The sequence below is a fragment of the Phyllostomus hastatus genome, unplaced genomic scaffold, assembly GCF_019186645.2.
Source record: "Phyllostomus hastatus isolate PE091 unplaced genomic scaffold, TTU_PhHast_1.1 phas_contig_148, whole genome shotgun sequence".
NCBI lineage: Eukaryota > Metazoa > Chordata > Mammalia > Chiroptera > Phyllostomidae > Phyllostomus > Phyllostomus hastatus.
In genome coordinates this window covers 7,657,406-7,680,489 of record NW_025333607.1, presented here as the reverse complement: position 1 = coordinate 7,680,489, position 23,084 = coordinate 7,657,406, and the positions used below count along the sequence as shown (strand labels likewise).

General features: G+C 43.1%; 1 pseudogene; it reads right to left on the bottom strand.

The window, feature by feature from the left end:
* Positions 1-3,551: 3,551 nt before the first annotated feature.
* LOC123831956 lies at positions 3,552-16,062 on the bottom strand (annotated as a pseudogene).
* Between the last annotated feature and the right edge of the window lie 7,022 nt (positions 16,063-23,084).

The window sequence follows — 23,084 nt, the reverse complement described above, 5'->3', positions numbered from 1 at the left end:
TTTTCGCCGTTGAGTATGATGATGCCTTTGGTTTTGTCATGGGTGGATTTATCCTGTGGAAGCACTTTCCTTCTATGTCCGTTTATTGAGAGATGTTTCATCACAAATGGGTGTTCTATCTCGTCAAGTGCCTTTTTCTGGATCTATTGAGATAATCATATAATTTATTTTTTCATTTTGTTAATGTGGGGTACCACATTGATTGACTGATTGATTGATTGATTGATTGGCAAATGTGGAACCACCCCTGTGTCACTGGAATGAGTCCCACCTGATGGTGGTGTATATACGTTTTAATGCATTGTTGTATTTGGTTTGCTCATATTTTTGGTATGGATTTTTGTGTCCAAGTTCATCAGAAATCTTGGCCTATAATTTCCTTTTTGTGTATGATGTTCTTGCCTGGTTTTGACATCGGGGTGGTACTTAAATGAGTTAGGAAGCACTGCCTTCTCTTCAATGTTTTGGAAGAGTTTGACGATATGTATTCCATCTCCTTTGAATGTTTTGTGGAAATCAGTAGTAAAACCACCGCATCCTGGGCTTCTGTTTTGGGGGGGACTTGGGTCACTTTTTTAATTTCCTCACTAGTAATGGGCCCACTCAGGCTTTCTCATTGTCCATGATTCAGTCTAGAAAAGCTGCATAAATTTCCCTTTTCTAGGTTGCCCAATTTGGTGGTGTATAACCTTCTAGAGTATTCTTGTATAACCCTTTGAATTTCTATGGTATCTGTTAGAAGTTCTCTTTCATTTCTGATTTTATTTACTTGAGTCTTCTCTCTTTTCTCCTTGGAGAGTCTTGCTAAAGGTTTGTCCCTTTTGTTTATCTTTTCAGAGAACCAGCTCTTTATCTCATTGATCCTTTCTGTTGTATTTTTCATCCCTACTTTAGGTATTTCTGCTTTGATTTTCCTTTGGGGAACCATTGTAGGGAAGAACACAGAAATGAGGAACAGCACAGTCAGAGCAGAAGCAGATACTGGCGTGTTAGTGAGTGTGTCTGTGTACTTTTTCTCACAACTCTCATTTCACTGAAGTTTCTGATATAATCTAACAACACTACGTAGCTTTTCGATACAACCCTGGAGTTGACAGAAGATGTCTCTGCACTTCCTACTATTTCTAGGACCAGAGGACTCAAGGCCTTTCTGGCCAAGAAAGAGCACACCCACCAAACAGAAGCAGGCTGTCCATGTCAGGAACACTACAGGGGTCAGAACGAATACCCTTGGTTTCTCTCCTAAGCAATGTGTGTGAAACTTCAGGCAACCACCAGAAGAGGTGTTTGGGTGTCAGAGAGTCCCTTTAAAGGAATGCATTTGGGGTGCTGTGGACGCCCCCTTGTGGCCACACTGGAGGCTCTTCCTGCCCATGAAGTTGTCCCACTGAACTCATCCGCCTCAGATGTCTTCATTGTTTTTGAAACCATATCTTGGTGTAAAATAAGAATCTATTGTCATGCAACTTTGCACTATAATTCTGAAAGTCTATGAAAGTGAGATAAATGGAAGAAATGGGCAAACAAACCCACAAGCAATCAAACAAAAGAAAACAAAAAAAATGGCTGTCTGAACTCAGGGGTAGTATTTTCTGTGTTTGTATCAGTTAAAATTCAATTAATGGATTTCTTTCCAATATGTATGTTAAGATCCAAAACCTAAGTGTGATAAATAACATGATTAAGGAATCATGTAACAATGTATACTTTACTATAAGATTTGTGTAGTGATTTAGAACAAATATCAGTGAAAAAATTATCATAAACCAAATGCAATAATCAAAGAAGGCAGAATACTTGTGTGCATATCACCAAGGCCTCTACAATGAGTTATAGTGCACATTTCCGTCACAGCATATTCATATGCAAAGCTGCTAATGTAGACACAAAGAAACCTGTCATGTAGGCCTTTAATCTTGATTTAGTAAAGTTCACACAGTATGAAATAATATCAAAAGTCCAACAAAGTGAATTTTTAAATCATTTTTCTAAATTATTGTTTATAGTACATAAAAAAACATACGGTCAAAAGGGCAGTTTATAAAAAATAGTTGTTACTCTTGGTAAGAACTGGAAAAATGTATTGTCCCACATAAGAAGCAATTTAAAAGCTTATACAGTTTCTTAGGAATTTTCCTCTAACTCAACCTTGGTGACCATATGCTATAAGATAAACTAATACAAAAGAAGCTAAATGATCTTTTCATAAAACCAATATAAAACATGTCTGGTGAAGAGACACCCTGGAAAATAAGCACAATCACAGGGCTCCTTAAAAATGAACTAAATGACATTGTTCAGGAGGAATGGGCTGTCACTGACTATGGCCAAATTTGGGAAATTTCAAAGGATTTCTAGAAGTTTTCGTCTTTTTCAAGTGTTAGGTCATAACCGACAATGGTACATACATCCCAGAATCATGAAATTTTCTAGTATAACTAAGACAACATATGATTTAAAGGTGATCAGTCACAGCATCTACTTCTCACAGAAAACCAAGACGAAGGATGCAGTAATTAAAAGGTGATGGCATAGAAATTAATCAGGAAGAAACAGACGGATGGAACATAACTCTGGGTCTTAACTGGCACTTAAGCTAGTGACTACCGTATTTTGACAACCTCCAGCGCAAATGCCCAATGTGGAAATATGTGTGGTACATTAACCACTTATATTTATGAAAGAAAATGAAATGGTAAAATGGATGGCTTACAAAACAAATTAAATTCAGAGGGAAAAACATAAAAGGAATATAAAGAAAGATCTTAATTTTAAATCTATTGTATGGTCAAAATATCAACAGTGGTGTGAACCTAGAGCAGATTCCTGTTGCTAAGACCACCAGACAGCCCCCGCCTGGCTCCTCCCACAGACTCCCCTCTTCAAATGAGGTGTTTAACTCAGGCTTTGTTTATAGGACACCAGGTAATAGATGGTTATTGTTTTTTTTACTGAATGGGGTAAGTTCCTTGGTTGGTTGAACACATATAGACTATCGAGATAATGAAAATTTCCCCATTGCATTAGGTTATCCGAAAACGAAAGCCTTCCTAGTTTTGATTTAAGAGAACAGGGTTGGTGGCTGAAAATAGGGGTGCTCTGCAGGCTGCCTATGTATGCCACCGAACTCAAGGGGTTCACCTCTTGGAATGTTCTATTCAAGAACAGGACATGGCTGTTGCGAGGTAGTTGCATTTCCTTGCAACAAGTAAAGGAAACAGGAGATTCATTCCCAAAGCTCCTGCCTAGGGGAGGGAGCCTTAGCCCTTGCTTATACCTGCTATTTGGTCAACTACACATTGATTTCCTCTTTGCAGTTGGCTACACTTCTCTGGTTGGGTTCCCGTCAAATGCATCGCATCGTGTCTACAGCTGCTCTGCTACACTTTAATGTTTAGCAAGAACAGCATTTAGTGAGAAGTGTCCAGATCTAAAGACCCTTGTCCTACCTAACACACACTCACTGAATAATTAATGTCACCTTTAGTGGAAGATGAAAAGTGGACAGGTACGGAAGCTCGAGCTGTATCTCCCCACCCCTGACCTCAGTGTCACGGGGAATCCCCTCTGTCACTGTCTTCCAGGGCCTGATCAGGGCACTCGTGCACCTGTTTGAAAGGGTAGCTACTCGTTTTTGAAGGTGCTATTAAGTGTTTTCTTTGGCTGTGGCTGCGCAAGGTCCTTTCAAAGTAAATTCCATGGAACTGAGGTCTGTTTGCCACCAGAGGCTTTGCAACCCTCTGAGATGGTCTCGAACGCAGCGGGAGACGGTGGAGCAGCTGTGAGCTGCGAGCTGCGAGTCTTTGGGGAGCCCCGCCCAGTTCCTCCAGCAAGTCCTCCAGGTCTGCAGACATCTCCTTGTCCCGCAGCGAGAACAGCTTCTAATGAGGAGAACCAAACGCTTCTTGAAATCCAGTTTTAGTAAAAGCAGTTTTGCAAGCCGTGACCTGTCCTCGAGGCTGTTTCACTCGTACTGAAATAGAAATAATGAGAGGGACCAAGACAGTCCCTGATGTAATGCCGATACTCGTTCCACGAGCTCTAGTGATTTGTTCAAACAGTCCTACTTACTTATTTTCTTTACAGTGCCTTCCATCCCAAGGGTATGCACAGTTTTGGACACCGTTACAGACTAAGGAATTACTGATGCACACGTTGCTATGGCAAAGAGAGGCGGAGCCTGTGCAGGCCGGCTCCACAGAGGAAGTGAAGAGCATTCTAAACCCGCCAGCCGGCTGCCTTCCTTGCCCACAGTCGCATCACTCCGTCTCCTGTTTCAAGCATTTAGTCAATGACCACAGGGCTGGAAAACCTGGCCTGGAGACTTTCCATAGAATTGTTTCCATCCTAGAGTGCAGCGGAGCTTCTCTTGCATTCCTTGGCGTGCTCCATCTGACAGTTTAGAAATCTCAGATAAATTTGGCTTTCAGAGTAGTTTCCCTTGTCGATATACAGACCACTGCTTGGCCAGGCTTTGCTTGTATTTGTTGTCCCAGCCGACTAGAACGTACTATTCCATCAGCGCCTGAGAGCTCAAACTGGCACCCTGGGGTGGGGTTTATAAGTAAAGGCTGGACCTGGAATAAATAAATATTTGCTCGAAGTTCCAGTCCTTAACGTGCTTCATCAGAACTAAACCCAATCCACGTGAACGTACGCCCCTGTCGGTCTGACTAACGGGTGGGTTTCACACCGCAGAATCGATCTAGGAGCGGAGGGAAACGAAATGCCCCATCTCGCACTTCCAAGTGACCAAACCCACCTCCAGAGGATGGTTCAATATTAAAATGTTTATCGAAGGTCACCTCTCTTCTTTGACGAGGAGCAGCTTCCAAAATGTAGATACGTCCTGTGTGGTGGATGTGAGTCAAGGATAATTAGGTGAAGCCAAATGACCTCCATTGCTGGTGCGAACCCCAAATGCCACACTAGGTGGCAGGAGTGTGCTCGACCCCAATCATTTGTCCATCTGGGGGCCTTTGGGCCACAGCAATGCCTTCTGCTACCAGCACTGTTACTAACAACACCCAGGACACCCGGCCTTGTTTGTTCCCTGACGCGGCACGGCCGCAGCCCTGCTCCGTGCACGCGCGGCCACCGGGCTGCCGCCCGCGGGCCGCCACCCCTGAGCCCCCCGCGGGCTCCGCCTCCGGGTCAGCAGTGCTCTGTCTCCCCGACCCAGCAGCTGGGACCGGAGAGACTGCCAGGCAATGCCCGGGCTCAAGCCTTTGGGCCCAGAGCCCACCTCTTTTAAACCGGGAAAGGCGAAAGCCACGTGTCAACCGCGCCCCCTAGTGGTGATCTCATTCAAAGGCAAATTGTTTCCAAAGAACTGAGCTTTGGCCTTCACGTTTGAAAGAATACAGGAGCTGCAACGAATAATCAAATAACCATTTTTTTTCCTTTGGCTGTCTTCCTGGTATACAAAGCTTATTTCCCTGCTGTGGAAACAATGTTTGCTTTCCCAGGCAGAACGAGCTCACTAATATTGCTCCTCTCTCCACCTCCCCTTTTCCTGCAACCTACCATTTTTATCTCCGTCTCTGTGGCACAGTCTCTGACGGTCTGTCCCCGTGTATTTGTCTATCTTCCTCCCAGACTCTGCCTCTGTCTCCCTTTCTTCTTTTGTCCATTTATCTGGAATGAAAACAGGAACAAACAAAACAAACCAAGAAAATCTGCAGTGAACGTAATGGGTTGCCAGAGGGGGAGAGGATGGGGAGACGGCAAAGTGGGCAAGGCGAGTCAGTGGTTTGGTAACAAACGAAAACCAGTCTGTTGAGGAGCGTGCTGTCGTGTATACACCTGTCAAGGTACAACGTCCCATACCTGAACCTTCCAGGGTGTTGTAAGCCAATGTAACCTCAATAAAAAAGGCAGAGATTGGCAGAATGGATTTAAAAAATAAGGATCCACATCTATGCTGTCTGCAAAAGCCTCACTTTGGATCCAAAGAGGCAAATACGTTGAAACTGAAAGAATGGAAAAAGATATTTTGTGTAAATAGCAAGAAGAGAACGGGGGTGACTATCCTAATACCAAACAAAGTAGATGTTAAATTTTAAAACTTATATTAGACAAAGAAAGACATTAGATTTTAGTAAAAGATTCAATACAGCAAGAAGATATAACCATTATAAGCATTTATAATTATAGCACATTAAAAATCTGTGAAACGAACATTGAGGGAACTGATGAGACAGAGATAATTCCACAGTAATCACTGGAGACTTCGCTACACTGTCCATACCGGAGAGAGCAACCAGACGGAGGTTAAGGAAGGAAATAGGATGGACAGCTCAAACAGCACATTAAGTCAACTAGTCTAACAAACATACAGAACACTCTACCCGACGACAGCATACATATTCTCAAGGGGACACAGGACATTTTCCACAATAGACCGGGTGTTAGGTCACAAGTTGTCTCCTCGACAGATTAAAAGAGATACATATCATACAAAGAATCTTCTCTGACCGCAACGGAATCAAGTTAGAAACCAATACCATACGCAAAACTGGAAAATTGACATAATTCTGGGATTAAACAACACACTCTCAAGCAACTGATGAATCAAGTAAAAAAATCACAAGGGAAATAAAAAATAGTCAAAGCTTAATGAAAATAAAAATACAGCAAAGCAAGCTTATGGATCGCAGTGAAAACAGTGTAAAGGGGGAAATTTATAGCCTTAAAGGCTTACATTAAAACAAGTTTCACGCATGTCAAATAAACATCCTAACTTTACAACTGAAAAAAGAACAAGAAGGACAAAAGGAAAAAAAGAACAAATTAACCCCAAAGCAGCATAAAGAAGAAAATAAGGAAGATGAGAGCTGAGATGAATAAAATAGAGAATAAACAAATGATAGAGAAAAACCCAAAATCAGTTCTTCAAAAAGATTAACAAAATGGACACGCCTATATCTATACCAAATAAGAAACAAAGGTCACTCGAATTACTAAAATCAGAACTGAAGGACAGTCCATCACACAGAAATAAAAAGGGTGGTAAGGGAATCCTGCGAACAAGGGTATGCCAACAGACTGGATAGCCTAGATGAAACAGACAAATTCCTAGGAAGAGAAATCCTACTAATTCTGAATCACAAAGAAATATGAATGCACCTGTCACTGGTAATGAGATTGGGTCAGAAATCAAAGACCTCCTGGCAAAGGAAAGCTCTGAATCTGATGGCTTCCCTGGGGCGTTCTACCAAACTTTTAGAGAATCGACACCAATCTTTCTCAAAGTCTTCCAAAACACTGAGGAGGAAGAGCCACATCCCAACTCATCCTATGAGTCCAGCATCATCCTGATATCAAAGCCAGACAAAAACGCTACAAGAAAAGAAACTCCAGAGCAATTTCCCTTACGAACATCGATGAAGAAATTCTGAACATATATTGGGTCCTTGCCCTGTGGGGTGAAATTCACCCTAGAAATGAAAGAAGGGGTGGCCCAAAGGTGAGTGAGACACACTGCTGCCCTGGGGCAGTGACAGAGAGGACTGCCACCCTCCCCGGCCGGAGCTACGCAGGGAGAGTGTCCCCATCATCTCCGTGGAACTCCCAGTCTGGTCCCCTCAGAACAGGCGAACCCCGGAGGGTAACTCTGGACTGGGGGTCTGCCCGTCATGGATTGCAGCCCCAAAGGGGCCCGCACCTGCTTTTGCATGTGGCTGTTACTTCTAAATGCCTGAGAGAAATAAAAAAAAAGAAGAAGATTTGATAGCATGGGAACATTACGTGAAATCTGAATCCCAGCGTTTATGAATAAAATTCTATGAACAAATCACATTGACCAGCACCACGAGACTAGGTGCTCACACAATGTCCTCAACTCAGAGGAAGCCAACGATCAGAAAAGTTGGAAAATGTAAACAGGAATATCTCAACACAGCTGATATTCTTCGTACAAATAAAACTTGGAAGTTGGGCTGCAACCCAAGTAAGTTGCCCAATGGCCCATTTGTTCGCCAAGTGAAGAAAGCCGTTTACAGCTGATAATTTAATCAAAGCCACGTTTGATCCCAGCAGCCAAAGAAATGCGTTCAGAGAAAACAACCTTGTTGAAGGCGATTGGCTTACCGCTGGGTAAGATGAGGACTTGGGGAGCAAGAGCAATAACAATTTTTTTAAAACACGCATAGCTGTCCAGCAGAGGGCAGCATTATCCCGCAGAGCCAAAATCAGCTGACGGGATGCAGTTCAGCGGGTCTAAAATGTGGGTGTGTGCTCATTTGCCAAGATTTAATAACCTACGTAGTAACCTGTCTAACCTTCACAAAAACATTGCAAGATAGGTACTATTTTTGTCCTGATTTTACAGCGGTTAAGTGACACTTAGGAGGTCATGCTGTTAGTAACCCTAAGCCATTTGTCTCGCTCTAGGACCGTATTTTTATTTACGTAAATGATTATAACGTGCTTTCTAGGTGCCAGGCATGGTCTAGCACTGTGCATGTTTTAATCCCTTTAATCTTACCACAGCCTCAGGATTTCAGTACTTTTATTGCCATCCACACTTCACAGATGCAGAAACTACACACACACACGAAACAAAAACCAGAGAGAGAACGTGGGCTCTTACCCCCTAGGGCCTCTCCCGTGGGACGGGTCCAGACTTAGGAAAACGCTGCGGCAGCAACTGGCTCACAGGCAACAAGAATCGCCGCTTGCAGTCCCTGTCCGCCTTCTTCTGGAACATTCTACGATGACTTCTTTCTTCCTCATTGCCAGCATGGATGTGCTCTAGTCTTTTTCTCAAGACACAGACAGGTGATAAGTTTTATTGTTGCTGTGCAATGTGGAAAACAGAAATTTAGAAATATGACAACAGGGGAGGTGAAGAGACAGAAAAAGTCACCTTGAACTTCGTATTTTCCACTTTCACAGAGTGATCACCGGTGAATGCACACCAAAGGCAAGACTGCAACTGTGTGAGAGTCAGGCAAGTGAAAGCGGGCACATGTGTGTGCCCGTGTGCACATGACACACACGTGTTAAAGGAGCTCTTTCAGCTCAAGTGACTGGAAATCACTGCATCCACTTGAATTGATGAAATGTTCTTCTAGAAAAAGGAGCAAGAATTCTAGGGCCTGCGTCTTGATAGAATGGTTTTTCATTTTTAGAAAATAACTTTGGTTAGCGCAAATTTAACCTTATCACTTAAATCTGAAGGCAGAGCTGAGGCCGGGTCAGCCTGACCTGTCTAGCTAAGTCAGAAGCTATCAAGAAAAATAGGAGAAGGAGATGCATTCCCTGGGGGGACGGGATGCACAGCGAGGTTTAGAATGCAGCAGTGGGAGGAAAATCAGTGAGCTAATCAATTTAAACCACCTGGATGCACCATTTCTGTATCTCAGCTCTGCCATCGCTGCAGGGGGTCAGAGTTTCTCCCAGGTGGTATGACCCCAAACCTTCACTCTCATGTGACCCTTTTTAGTGGCCGGTCTTTCCTGTGGGGCTACAGTTTCCCACTGGCCAGGAAGTACTACAGGCCAGGGCGTCTAAAGGGCACCCGGGGAACAGGCTGGCCTTCGGCCTTGGTGCTCGTCACCCCGGTGGGTGTCGGTGGCAGGGTTTCCACCTGGCGATCAGTCAGTCACCTCGGCTTATTCTCTGCTTTTTGCTCAGGTGGCACTGAGGACCCCAAATGACCAGGGTGGTCTCAACTTCCAATTTCATTTTTACTTGATTAAAAAAATCGTGATTGAAATACATGTGCCTAACTTGCAAAAAACTTCCAGTGTAGAGCATGACAAATTGGTACAAAACCACACCCCAGCCTCCGCCAGGTGGCTCAGTTGCTTGGAGCATCGTCTGCACACCAAAGGGCTGCAGGTTTGATCCTGGGTCAGGGCACTACTCAGGTTGTGGGATCGATTCCCAGTCTAGCGCGTGTGGGAGGCAACCGATCTGTGTTTCTCACATGGGTTTCCCTCTCCCTCTCTCCCTCTCTCCCTCTCTCTCTAAAATCAATGAACATATCCTCAGGTGAGGGTTAAAAACACACACACAAACACACAAACACCACACCCTGTGCCTACTGCCTGGACCCAGAACTAGCACGTTATGAGTTCTCCCGGAGCGCCCTCCCGCCCACTGTCCCGTGGGAAACCACTAACCCGACTTCCGAAACCGCAGGTTGGTTCTGTCTGATCTTCAGCTCTGCTGAAACGGAATCACACAGCACGCGCTCTTCTGTGACTGTTTTCTTTAGCCCAGCATTATGTTGGTGGGGTTCATTCGTGTTTTTCAGTTGTCCGTTTATTTGCCTTGCTATCGGAGCACACCCCAGTTGATGTCTCCATTCCACGGTGATGGGCCGCAGGGGTCCAGGCCATTTCCTGCTCTAAGCCACGCCCCAAATACTGCTGCCCTGACACTCTCGCCTGTGTCTCTGGGCCTGCACGTGCATGCACTTCTCTTGGGCACACCTAGAGCTGTGTTCCCGGGTCCAAGGGAATCTGTGTGCTCCACTTTCAAAGATTCTTCCAAACCGTTTCTCAGACGTGGTTGTGCCAACTTATAACCCTACCAGTAACGTCTGAGGGTTTTAGTTTTTCCGCATTCTTGCCAATGCTGGCTTTTTCGTTTTTTATAGAAGTATTGTGGTTTTAACTTGCATTTCTTCAGTAACAGTTGAAATTAAGCATGTTTCCATACGTTTATGGGCCATTTGAACGTGCTCTTGTGAAGTGATTATCCTGTTCCCTTTTCTATTACTTTGTCTTTTCTTACCCTCTTCCTTTGTCTGATACGTAATTCCAATGTATTCTCTCTTTACTGGTCATTTAATTCTCTTACTGCAATTGTTGCATGTTCAGGCATTCTGACTTTTAATTTAGTCCAAATTGTAAATCTTTCCCTTAGTGACTGGTGCCTTTTGTATCCTCAAAGAAATTATTTCCTGCCCCAAAGTCACAGAGATGGTCTCATGTCGTATGTTCCAAAAACCAGTAGTGTTTTACTTTTCACATTCGGGTCTGTAATTCTCCAGCAGTGATATGTTCGTGTATGATTTAAGTAGGGATCAAGTTTAATTCCCTGCTTATTACTCTGTAATTGAACCAGCACTATTTAATGAAAAGATCATTCATTAAATTGCCTCTGATCCTCGATCCAGGTCCCGGGAGCCCACAGGCCTGTTTCTGGAAGCGCCGCGCGGGTCCGTCAGCTGGTCCGCGCACGCACCGGTGCCGGTGGTGTTTTTGCTGTGTCTCTGTGAGACATCTGTCTGCAGTGATGTTCACACAACCATCTCCTCCTCCTCGCCCACCTTGTCTCAGTTGTCTTCGTCTCTTACACACTTTTAAATGTCCGCACACCTACTGACACTACCGGGACGTTAACTGAGGTTGCGTTGTCTCTGGACAAGTTTGGTCTTCTCCACACTGACGCTTTCAAACCCTCCACACGGCACACACCACTCTGCTCCATTCGTGAGGTTCTCATTCACTCCTCCCAGTAATTTTTATGCGTTTTCGTGTCGAAGTCTTATACATTTTTATTAGACTATTTTTAGGTATTTGGAGATTTAAAAATGTTTTAATTAATTTAGTTTTCAATTACAGTCGACATACAATATTGTTTTAGTTTCCGTCGTATACTGAATTGATTAGACATTTACATGCCTAATGAAGTGATCGCCCTGCCAAGTCCAGGGCCCACCTGGCGCCACACGCAGTTACTACAGTGTTACTGACTATGTTCCCAGCTGTGGTTTACACCCTGTGGCTGGTTTCTAGCTCCGAGTCTGCACTGCTCAGTCCTGACACCGATTTCACCCAGCCCTTAAACCCCCTCCCGCTGGCAACCGTCCACTTGTCTTCTGTGTCTGTGAGTTTGTTGCTGTTTTGTTTGTGTATTTTGATTTTTAGATTCCGCCTACGAGTGGACCATTATGGTATCTGTTCTTTTCTTGTGTGTTGATGACTCTCTGTAATGTTATGTTTGGATTCTTTTTTCTTTATGTCTTTTATATGTCTTAAAGATCATTAGTTTGTCCTGGCTGGTGTAGCTCAGTGGATTGAGTGCAGGCTGTGAACCAAACATTGCAGGTTCCATTCCCAGTCAGGGCACATGCTTGGATTGTAGGCCATGCCCCCAGCAACCGCACATTAGTGTTTCTCTCTCTCTCTTTTCCCCTCCCTTCCCTCTCTAAAAATAAATAAATAAAATATTTTAAAACAAAGATCATTAGTTTGTTTATAGTAGTCCATTTTATTTTTATTTAGTTTTTTTTATTTTATTTACTTATTTCTAGAGAGAGGGGAAGGGAGGGAGAGAGAGGGAGAGAAACATCAGTTGGTTGCCTCCTTGTAGGTGCCCCAACCGGGGACCAAACCAGCAACCCAGGCACATGTCCTGACCTGGAATCAAATCGGCAACCTTTCGCTTTGCAGGAGGACACCCAACCAACTGAGCCACAGCACTCAGGGATGTTTTTGTCATTCTTATTTACATCTTGTGTGTATGTGTGCATCTTTCAGTTGATTGCTATTATTACAAATAATTTTCCCATTTTTGTCTTTTTACCTTTGTACTAGCTTTATATGTAGTTGGTTCATCCACTGTTTTTACTAAGTGTTTGCTTTTGTCAGGGAGAATTTTTTTCTTTCCTATATTTTCCCAGTCATGTTTTTTTCTTTTCTACTTAAAGAAGTTTAACATTTCTCGTAATACTGGTTTAGTGGTGATGAACTCCTTTAGTATTTTGTTGTCTGGGAAACTGTTTATCTCTTCTTTGATTCTAAATGATAGCCTTGCTGTGTATATAAATCTTGATCATAAGACTTTGTTTTTTATCACCTGGACTATTTCATGACATTCCCTTCTGGTATGCAAAGTTTTTGGTTTTGTTTTTTTGAGAAACCAGCTAATAGTCCAATGGGAAATTCTTTGTATGTGAGTAACTGCTTTTCTCTTGCTTCTTTTAAGATTCTCTCTTTGTTTTTGATCTTTGGTATTTCCATTGCGATGTGTCTCAATGTGGGCACTTTGGGCTCATCTTGTCTGGGAATTTCTGTGCTTCCTGGACATGTCTGTCTGTCTATGTGCTCTGCTTGGTTAGGGGAGTTTTCAGTCATTATCTTTCTCTAGTAGGTTCTTAATCCCTTTTCCTGTTTCTTCTCCTTCCGATGCTCCTGTAATGTGACTGTTGGTACACTTAATGTTGTCCCAGAAGTCCTGTAAACTGTCCTTATGGTTTTGAATTCCTATTTCTGTTTGCTCTTCTGATTGGCTGCCTTCTGTTACCTTGTCTCCTAGATTGCCGATTCAATCCTCTCACTCACCTAATCTGCTGTTGACTCCTTCTAGTGTATTCTCCATTTCCTTTGTGTATTCTTCATTTTTGACTGGCTGGTTTTTAGACTTTTTCTCTCTCTTTTATGTTTTTTTTGTTTATCTCTTTGTTTAACTTCTCCCTGAATTTATCTATTCTTCCCCTAAGTTCACTGGTCATCCTTATAACCGGTGTTTTGAACTCCGTATCTGGTTGATTGCTTGTTTCCATTTCATTCACTTCTTTTTATGTAGTTTTGTCCGTTTTTTCATTTGATACCTGTTTCTTTGTCTCCTCATTTTAACTGCCTCCCCATCTTCATAAATGCAAGCAGAGGCCAGCCACCACTTGGACCAGGCTTGTGGCCACTTAGTTGAAGCTACGCTCCAGGCCAAGACGTGACACTACTTTATGCCAGGCCTGGGGCTGCTGAATGGGAGTTGAAATGCAAGTTCAGACCAGTTCTCAATGATGGTTGTTCTATAATTGAGTTGTAACTTTAGGGTGATTATGGACTCAGCCATCTTGACCAGAAGTCAAGCATTGACTCCTATATTGTTCCTTTTTATCCCTGGTAATTTTCCTTGTTCTGAAGTCTGCTTCCTTTTCATTAGTGTTTGATTAGTGGGTATATTATATATCTTTTTCACCCTTTCATGTGGATCTCAGTTTAGTTTTGGGTTTGCATTTTTCATTTTGTATATTTCAGGACCAAATTTATATCTTTATAAACCACCAAACTCATATTGTTTGCAATTTTGTTCATGTTTTTAATTTTTTCATTCCTTTATTTATTTTTTAAAAATATTTTATTTATTTTTAGAAGGGAAGGGACGGAGAAAGAGAGGGAGAGAAACATCATTGTGTGGTTGCCTCTTGAGAAGCCCCTATTACGGACCTGGCCTGCAACTCAGGCGTGTGCCCTGACTGGGAATTGAACCAGCAACCCTCTGGTTCAGAAGCTGGCACCCAACCCACTGAGCCACACCAGCCAAGGTTCATTCCTTTACTTTTTTAAGTGTGTTTTATACACACAGAAGCCTTTTAACAGTGATATATATTAGAAATATTTTTTCCCAGATCGACAGTTATATTTTAACTTTATTTTTGCTTGGATGTTTAAATTCCATTCTAGAGTTTTTATTTATTTATTTTATGTGTTAAATTTGTCATTCTTTACTTGTTATTCCATCTAGATTTTGATTCATAGTTAAAGAAAACCTTTTCACATTAGCCTGGGGGCACATGTTCCAAATATTGTATTTAGCAGTTATTGGGTTAGCACTTTCCCCTGTGCCCAGGTGAAAGAGGAATTCATGTGTAATTTATTCCAGTATTGGTGTGGTTTCTTCAATCTAGCCATTTATTTGGAATTTATTCCTGTGTGTGGTATAAGATATGGATATAATTTCATCTTTTTCTAAAAGACATCCAGTTGTCTTAGCACCATTTATTAACTCCCCCCTTTTTTGCCTCAGTAACGTGAGATACCACATTTCACATATCCTACCTTCCTTATGTATAAGGGTCTAGTCCATTCCTGGGCTTTTCTATTCTATTCTACTCTTTGGTCTGTCTACTCATACTCCAGTAATACATTGTTTTAATTCTAGAAGCTTCAGAGTATATTTTAATATTTGGCAGAGGTAACCCCATGGACATTTTTAAAAACTGGGCTCCTGTCTGTTCTTACACATTTATTCTTCCGTGTGAAGGTCAGCATGAGCTTGTCTAACTCCGTAAAACAATGAAGACCTTGCTAGTATTTTTATTGGTGTTATCTTACCAAAAATCGCTTTACGGAAAAATTCTTTTATTTTTATCACTAAAGTAACTTGGAAAGAACTGCATCTCCATGTATCAAGTCTTTTTTCCAAAGGACAACGGGTGTGTTTTCGTATATTCAAACCTACTTTTGTGTTCTTCAGAAGTTTGAGAAAGTCTTTCTCGTGTGGGTTTTGCACATCTTTTGGTTGAATCCGTTCCTGGGTATTTTATCTTTTTTGTTGCTATTGTAAATGGGGTTTCTCTAACGTTTTCTCAGCTGACTGGTTATGTTTGTGTGTGTAAAAGCTAATGATTTGTGTATGTTAGGGTTATATCCTGTTGCTCTACTGAATTATTTTGAATTCGTTTTATCATCGATTATCTGAAGTTTTACAGGTACAGGATCTTATCCTCTGCCATTGGACATGGTTTTGCTTATCTCGACAATCTGTCATTGATTTCTCTGGCCTAACTGCATGGCTCAGACCTCCAACACGAGGTTGAAAGAGGTGACAGTGGACCACCCTCACCTTGTTCCTAATCCAGAAATGCTTCTGGTGCTCCGGCATTTTCTCAGTTAGCAAGATGCTGGCTGTAGGACTTTCAGGATGAAGATCTACATTTATATCTACCCGTCTATGACTAAGAAGGTGTTCGTGAATTTCTATTTTCATGTGTTTTTACCCGGGATGGATGTTAAATTTTATAAACAGTTTTGCAGTATCTATGGAAGCTGCTCGAGCCTCAGCTCAATTTCTTTAAAATTAGTCTTTCTGAGGGCCCCTTCTTGAGAGAGTCTTCAGACAATGAACATCTTAGGTTTTTCCCAGTACACTTTGGATATTGACTAGAGTGTCACTGATACTTTGGTTGTTCTACTCACAAGTTCAAGCTTGTTGGTCACTTACCAGGTTCACGAGTCCTTCGTTTGCACACTTACAGCTTACACATTCCCTCTGTCAGTTACCGGCAGTGCCCATGATCCAGCCCTTCTTAGCAGACATGCTCGGTTAGGAACGCCTTCTCCCCCATTAGCTGGGCGTCTTTCAGCTCTTCTTAAAGCGGGTCTTGTGTATAAGAACACTCAAAACAACCCTTGTGTTTTACAATTGATTCTTTTTTTTTAATTGAATAAATTTGACGTGTAACGTTGTGTAAACTTAAGGTATACAGAATGCTAATTTGATATATTTACATGCTGTAAGATGATGACTGTTGTAGCGACACTGATCACATTATGTAGTTACAGTGCACCATATTGTCTGTATTTGTTATATTTTGCATTAGACCTCTGTGGCTTCTTTACTACCCATGACAAGCTTTACCCTTAAATACTATCACTCTTATCACCCCATCCCCTGGTCACCACCATTTTATTGCTTTTTATAGATTTGGGTTTTTTAGATGCCACACATAAGTGACATCATATCAGTTCTCCAGACCCGACCTATCTCAGCATGTAACATTTCTACTTTAGTGACTCGCTGACGTCTTCTTTGTGACCTGCTGTAAGATTCCCCCTTGTGAACAATCCTTACACCCTGAGAGGGAGTCATATTTTCTATCGTTAGAGTGAAAGATTTACTATTTAGCTATGTTATACCTTATTATGTTGTTTAGCTCTTTTACATTTTCATTATTTTGTTTCATTAAATCTGTCTTGTTCTGAGTGGTGCTTTAAAGTTTCCCATTATTAATGTGTTTTTATCTATGCTTTGTGTGTCATAACTGTTGCTTTAAAAGGTGGGGTTTTGTTGCATTATTCGATGTGTAGATATTTATCATGGAAATTGCTCCACAGTGATTTGTGACTTTTAGCTTAAAAAGAGTAGACTTTTGAAACAGCCCATTTTGTTTTCTTCCTGGAATGCTTCTCTGCACCCACTTATTGCCTGTGGATAATTTCCGCTAATCTTTCCCACTGGTGTTTCTATGCCTTTCCCTGACTTCCCACAATTGAAGTGGCCTCTTTATTATCATTTCTCACGGTGACCATATAAACTCATCCAATCATTTATGCGTGTTAAGTTTCTACTGTGTGACAGGCACGATTCCAGGGACTGGGGAAGCAGCTGTAAACAAGGAAGCCATGACCTCCCCTCAGGCAGCTCACGGTCATCATGTATTGTTCTTTCGTCACATGTACTTTTACTATTGTTTGTCTGTTCATTGTCTGTAATCCTCATGAGAAAGGAGGGCATGGGTCGTTTCATTCATTGTTAAATTTCCAGCACTTAATACAGTGGGAGCCACAGAGTTGGCATTCGACAAGCATGTGTTAAATAAATCCTTAGGTCTGTCTGTATTTACGTATACATTTTGCATTCCAGACTAGTGGAGAATAGTTGCAACTGCACACAAAAATGTAGATTCACTTTCTCGGTTCAATCTAAGTTCTCTCACCCGGGGGGCAGCCTGAAATCCATCGTAAGAGAGAGGGAGGGCCTCAGTGGTATTCGGGCAAACATTCCAGTTCTCCTTAGTTTCATCTTTGAATGAATGAGCTCATCTTTGTTTTCTTTTCCAGGGACTAAGAAAGCCTGGAACCAGCTGGCACCCCTGTAGGCGTCCTGGAAAGGACGGGTGATGGTCCACCCCAAGGGTCGCGCTGAGGACACGCTGTCGGAGAGGATGACAGAGCCAGAAGGAACCGAAGCGAAGAGTTAGCCTTGTCATTCCCCCTTTTTTCAGCAGTATTTTAGAAGAAAAAAAAATCAGATCTTTAAAGCCATCTAAAAATACCTTTTTGGTATCTGCTTTGAAAGGGTGCCTGGAATTGCTCTGTTTGTTTCTGCAATAACCCTGCGTGTCTACCAGCTGGGTGCCGGAAAGAACAGAGCTCTCTGCGAGGATGGAGCCAGAAAGTGTCAGAGCACAAACTCTTCATAAGCAACAGACTCCCCAGAACCGAAGTGAGCCCTCTCTGCTTCTGGGCCCCTAGGGTGTATTGGTGTCACTTTAGTGTAGAGGTGCTTACATGTCAGGAAGACTATCCAAGTCACCTGTGAACTCCTCACCCCCTTCGAGTATATTTAGCTCTACTGTGGAGGGGGGCGTAGGTAGGATGGGAAGTAGGGCATCATCCTCCACCTACCGCCCCAGCCCATCACTGTGAGACACCGCTGCCCAGGTGAGCGGTATTACAGACAGGCTGCAGGCATGCCTCCTGGCACCTTGTAGTAAGAGAAAGTTGAGGATCAACTTTCATGGAATGATCTTATCAGGGACGATGCTTGGTTGGTGAGCAGACATCTCAGTTCACGCGAGTAGAGTTTTAGTCCCGTCTCAGTGGAACCCAGTTCTGGGTTCTCAGATCAAACACAACACCCTTGAACCCAGCCATTCAGCATAATTCTGTGTCCCTCATTAGTGTTACGTCTGAGTGTCGTATAGGACATACATGCAGATCATTTCACCTGGTCTAACTTCCTTTGTAAAAAATATGTCTGTGCTGATTCTCTATATAGAATATTGGCTGTTACAGTAATGATACTTCTGTTATTAAAAAGTAGGATTCTAGAAGACCATCCTCTTGGGAATGCTTAAACTAGAAAGCGCAGTGAGAATCTGGGGAAGTGAGAGGACGACACCCTGGGTCCCCTCAGCCTCTACAAACAACGCTTGTCCATCCCTTGGTTTCTGGTAGACGGGTGAAGAGGAAAGGGAGCTTTAAAACAGGAAGAGCTGGGAATTTGCTTCCAGACCTGAGGGGAACGATATTAGGATGATGCATATAAGTTTCAAGGACAGATAGAATCCACCATTAAGGTTTTCAGCCACTTGGGAGGTAGAGGAGTCCTCCATTGCCTGCCACCTAACAAATTAACCCAGAACACAGAGGCTTAAAACAACATGTATTGTTTCCCAGGTTGCACGAGAAGGAATGAGGAAGCAGCTGAGTTGGGTGGTTCTGGTTTATGAGACTGTAATCAGGGTGTTGGCTGGGGCTGCCGTTTTTGGAAGGCTTGGCTTCCAGACAGCTCACTCACGTGCAGGCGTCTTCAGTTCTTGGCCACGTGGGCCTCTCCACAGGTGTGTTTCACAGTTCTCGTGTCATTGTAACTGGCTTTGTGACAGAAGTCACAGTCCATTTTTCCTGCACTATCTTACTGAGAATATGAGTCACCCCTACTGGGTATGGGAGGGGGACTACACAGGGTATGACTACCAGGAGGCGGGATCATTGGGACTGGCCACCTGAAATGCTTATGCCCGATGTCGGCCTTGAATTGTGTAGAAAAAGCTGCAATTCATTAAAGGTAAGAACTGCCTTATCCACTGGACGAAGAAATGGGTTGGGATAGGGGGACTTCCAGCAAGATGGAGGCATAGGTGGACACACCGTACCTGCATGCACAACCAAGATTAGAACAACAACAATTTAGAGGCAGAGTGACATCCAGAACTGACAGAATTTATCTGCATGGAAGTCGGACAGCCAAGAAGTTGAAGTAGACCCGTTCATCCAGACTGGTAGGAGGGGTGGAGAGGAGCAGCCAGGCGCAGGTCGAGGTGCACAGAGTGCAGGGAGAACTAGGCGCCTAAGGCAACTGGGAGTGCATAAGCCATCCAGGGCACGCAAGATCGCAGCGGGTAGACCCTGAGTACGCAGGTGGCAGCTGGCGGACCCAGTGAGGCTGCGATTGTGGACCAGGGCGGAGTGTGCAGCCCATAATCCCAGGGAAAGGACTGAGATCCCAGGAGAGCGGGGCTGCCGCCATTGTTCCCCCCTGTCCCCGCCCCCACATACAACATCACAATCTAGCGACTGGGGTGCCCAGCCCCGGTGAACACCTAAGGCTCCACCCCTCACTGTAACAGGAGTGACCAGACCCCCCCCCCAAAAAAAAACAGAGAGAGAGAGAGAGATGGCTCAAATAGAAAAACAAATCAGTGCCCCAGAACTCATCCTTTTGAGTGACCAAGAAATAGCTAACCTATCAGATGCACAGTTCAAAACACTGGTGATCAGGAAGCTCACAGAATTGGTTGATTTTGGGTGCAAATTACATGAAAAAAATGCAGGTTACCATAAAAAAGATGAAGGAAGATGCACGGAGAACCAATAGTGATGGGAAGGAAACTGGGACTCAAAACAATAGAGTGGACCAGAAGGAAGAAAAAAAAAAACCAAGCAGGAAAGAATGAAGAAATAAGAATTCAAAAAAACAAGGAGAAGCTTAGGAACCTCCAGGACATCTTTAAACGTTCCAACATCCAAATTATAGGGGTACCAGGAGGGGAAGAGGAAAAGCAACAGATTGAGCACATATTTGAACAAATAATAAAGGAGAACTTCCCCATTCTGGCAAAGGAAATAGACTTCCAGGAAATCTAGGAAGCTCAGAGAGCCCCAAAGAAGTTGGACCCAAGAAGAAACACACCAAGGCACATCATAATTACATTAGCCAAGGTAAAAATGAAGGAGAAAATCCTAGAAGCAGCAAGAGATAAGGGGACAGTAACCTACAAAAGAGTTCCCATCAGACTGTCTGCTGATTTCTCAAAAGGGACCTTACAGGCAAGGAGGGGCTGGAAAGAAATATTCCAAGTCATGAAAGATAAGGACCTATAACCCAGATTACTCTATCCAGCAAAGCTTTCATTTAGAATGGAAGGACAGATAAAGTGCTTCTCAGATAAGGTCAAGTTAAAGGAGTTCATCATCACCAAGCCCTTATTTTATGAAATGCTAAAGGGACTTATCTAAGAAAAGAAGATAAAGAAAAGACATGTATAGTAAAAGGACAGCAAACTCACAATTATTAACAAACACACCTAAAACAAAACCAAAAGAAACTAAGCAAGCAACTAGAACAGGAACAGAACCACAGAAATGGAGATCACATGGAGGGTTAGCAACAGGGGAGTGGGAGGAGGAGAGAGGGAGAAAAGGTACAGAGAATAAGTAGCATAGATTGTAGGTTGAAAATAGATAGGGGGAGGGTAAGAATAGTATGGGAAATGTAGAAGCTAAAGAACTCGTAAGTATGACACATGGACATGACTAAAAGGGGGGATATGGGTGGGAGAGGGGGTACAGGGTGGAGGGGAGTGAAGGGGGGAAAATGGGACAACTGTAATAGCATAATCAATAAAATATATTAAAAAAAAAGAAATGGGTTGGGATAATTATTAGACAGTCAGGGGCCCAGAATCTGAGGGACCTTTGGGAAAGCAGAGAAAGGAAGAATATGCAGAGTAGATATGCAGATGTAGAATGTTTGCGAGATGATAGAAAACTGCCCTTTTCATCTGGAAACTTAGAGAATAAGGTGAGAACTGGAAGGATTAGGATGGTCAGTAAGTGATGTAAACATCTCTGCCTGGGACATGCCCTGGGGACATCCACACTGCGGGTGACCCTGGATGTTTACCGCGGGGGGGACCTGGTCTTTCACCAGATGGGGAAACAGGCTTTTCAGAGGCAGTGACAACCCCACCGGACGTGGTGGCCGTACCAACCCAAACCATCTTCAGCCGCATGGCTGGTAGAACAAAAGGCAGCGTGGCTTTGACACAGAAATGTAACCTTTCATAGCACGGACTCCAGAGCACCTTGAGGAAGCAAGTGAGGGCAGAAGGAGGAAGGGCGAGATTTCCCGTTGGCTTCACCAGCCGAGTCAATATTTGGTTAGAGTTAAGATCAAGTGAGACTTAAAACAACACCTTCACGTGTTCTTTTGTTATTTTGTTTCCCCATGCGTCTGTTCATCCATCCATCTGTCCTCTCATCCATCCATTCTTATATGTATTAACCATTCAGTTTGTGTCTTGATTCTCTAGAGAAAAAACAGATTTTTTTTCAATTTATAAGAGATGTGTTTTCCAGTAGTCATTGCCACAACATTCTGTTTCTGGAGGATGTACCACAGCAGTCAAGGAGCAGAGAGCTGACCATGGATGGGGATGAAAGTCACGCAATTGACAGATGGTGAAACTGCAGCTAAGCTCGAGTTGGCCAGTCTGTGTGTGCCCTTTGGGTCACGTCTCCTAAAACGGTTTAGCTTAACTTTTCCTGAAGTCAGTAGCTCTCTCTGCTAACCCTAAGCGGTTGTTGGTTCTTTTGATAAGACTCTTTATTGTTCCTAAGCTTGCCTGAAATTACCCCAAAGAAAGTTACATTACACTATCTCTGTAACTTAAAAAAAAAGTTAGATAAAGTACTTTTTTGTAAACATCTATATTAGTCTCGCATTGTAATCATAAGACTTAGAATACAGGCACTTAAGCAAAAATGTTTTTGTCTGGACATAAATAAATGTTTAAAAACAGAACTTGAATTATTAGATATACCATAATTATCAATAGGATATATATATATAACATTAAATTCATTCTCAATATATAACACAAACAAAATGCAATACTCTACAAGTAGCCTTGTCCACATTGTTATGGGCTGAATTGTGCCTCCCAAAATTCGTGTACTAAAGTCCTAACCCCTTGGACCTCAGAATGCCACAGCATTTGGAGATAGGGTCCATAAAGAGATAAGTTAAAATGAGCTCATCAGAGTGGCCCTAATTCACTACGGCTGGTGTCCTTCTAAGAAGAGAAGGTTAGGACACAGCCATGGGCAGACAAAGACCATGGAGGAAAGAGGGAGAAAATGGCCATCTAAATGGCAAGAAGAGAGTCTGGGAAGGAATCAAGCCTACTGACGCCTTGACCTTGGACTTCTATCCTCCAGAATGGCGAGAAGAGACACGTCTGTTGTTAAGCCCCCAGACAGTGATGTTTTGTTATGACAGCCCCAGCAAACCGACCCACTCATTTTACAAACGAGGGGAGCTGAGGCTAGAGAAGGACAATGACTCGCCCCAGCGAGTGGCACTAGCAGCTCAGGTGTGAGCTCGCCTGACTGGGGAGCCACCTCCTGGCCCCCGCTGCCAACAGAAAATGATCCAGGGAAATAAAGAAACGGTAACTAGCGCTTTCCTCTAATGAAGTCACGTTATACCCCGTCTCTTCCCACCTCCCACCGCCCAATCCTCTTCACAGTCTTTTTCGGGTTGCAGAGCAG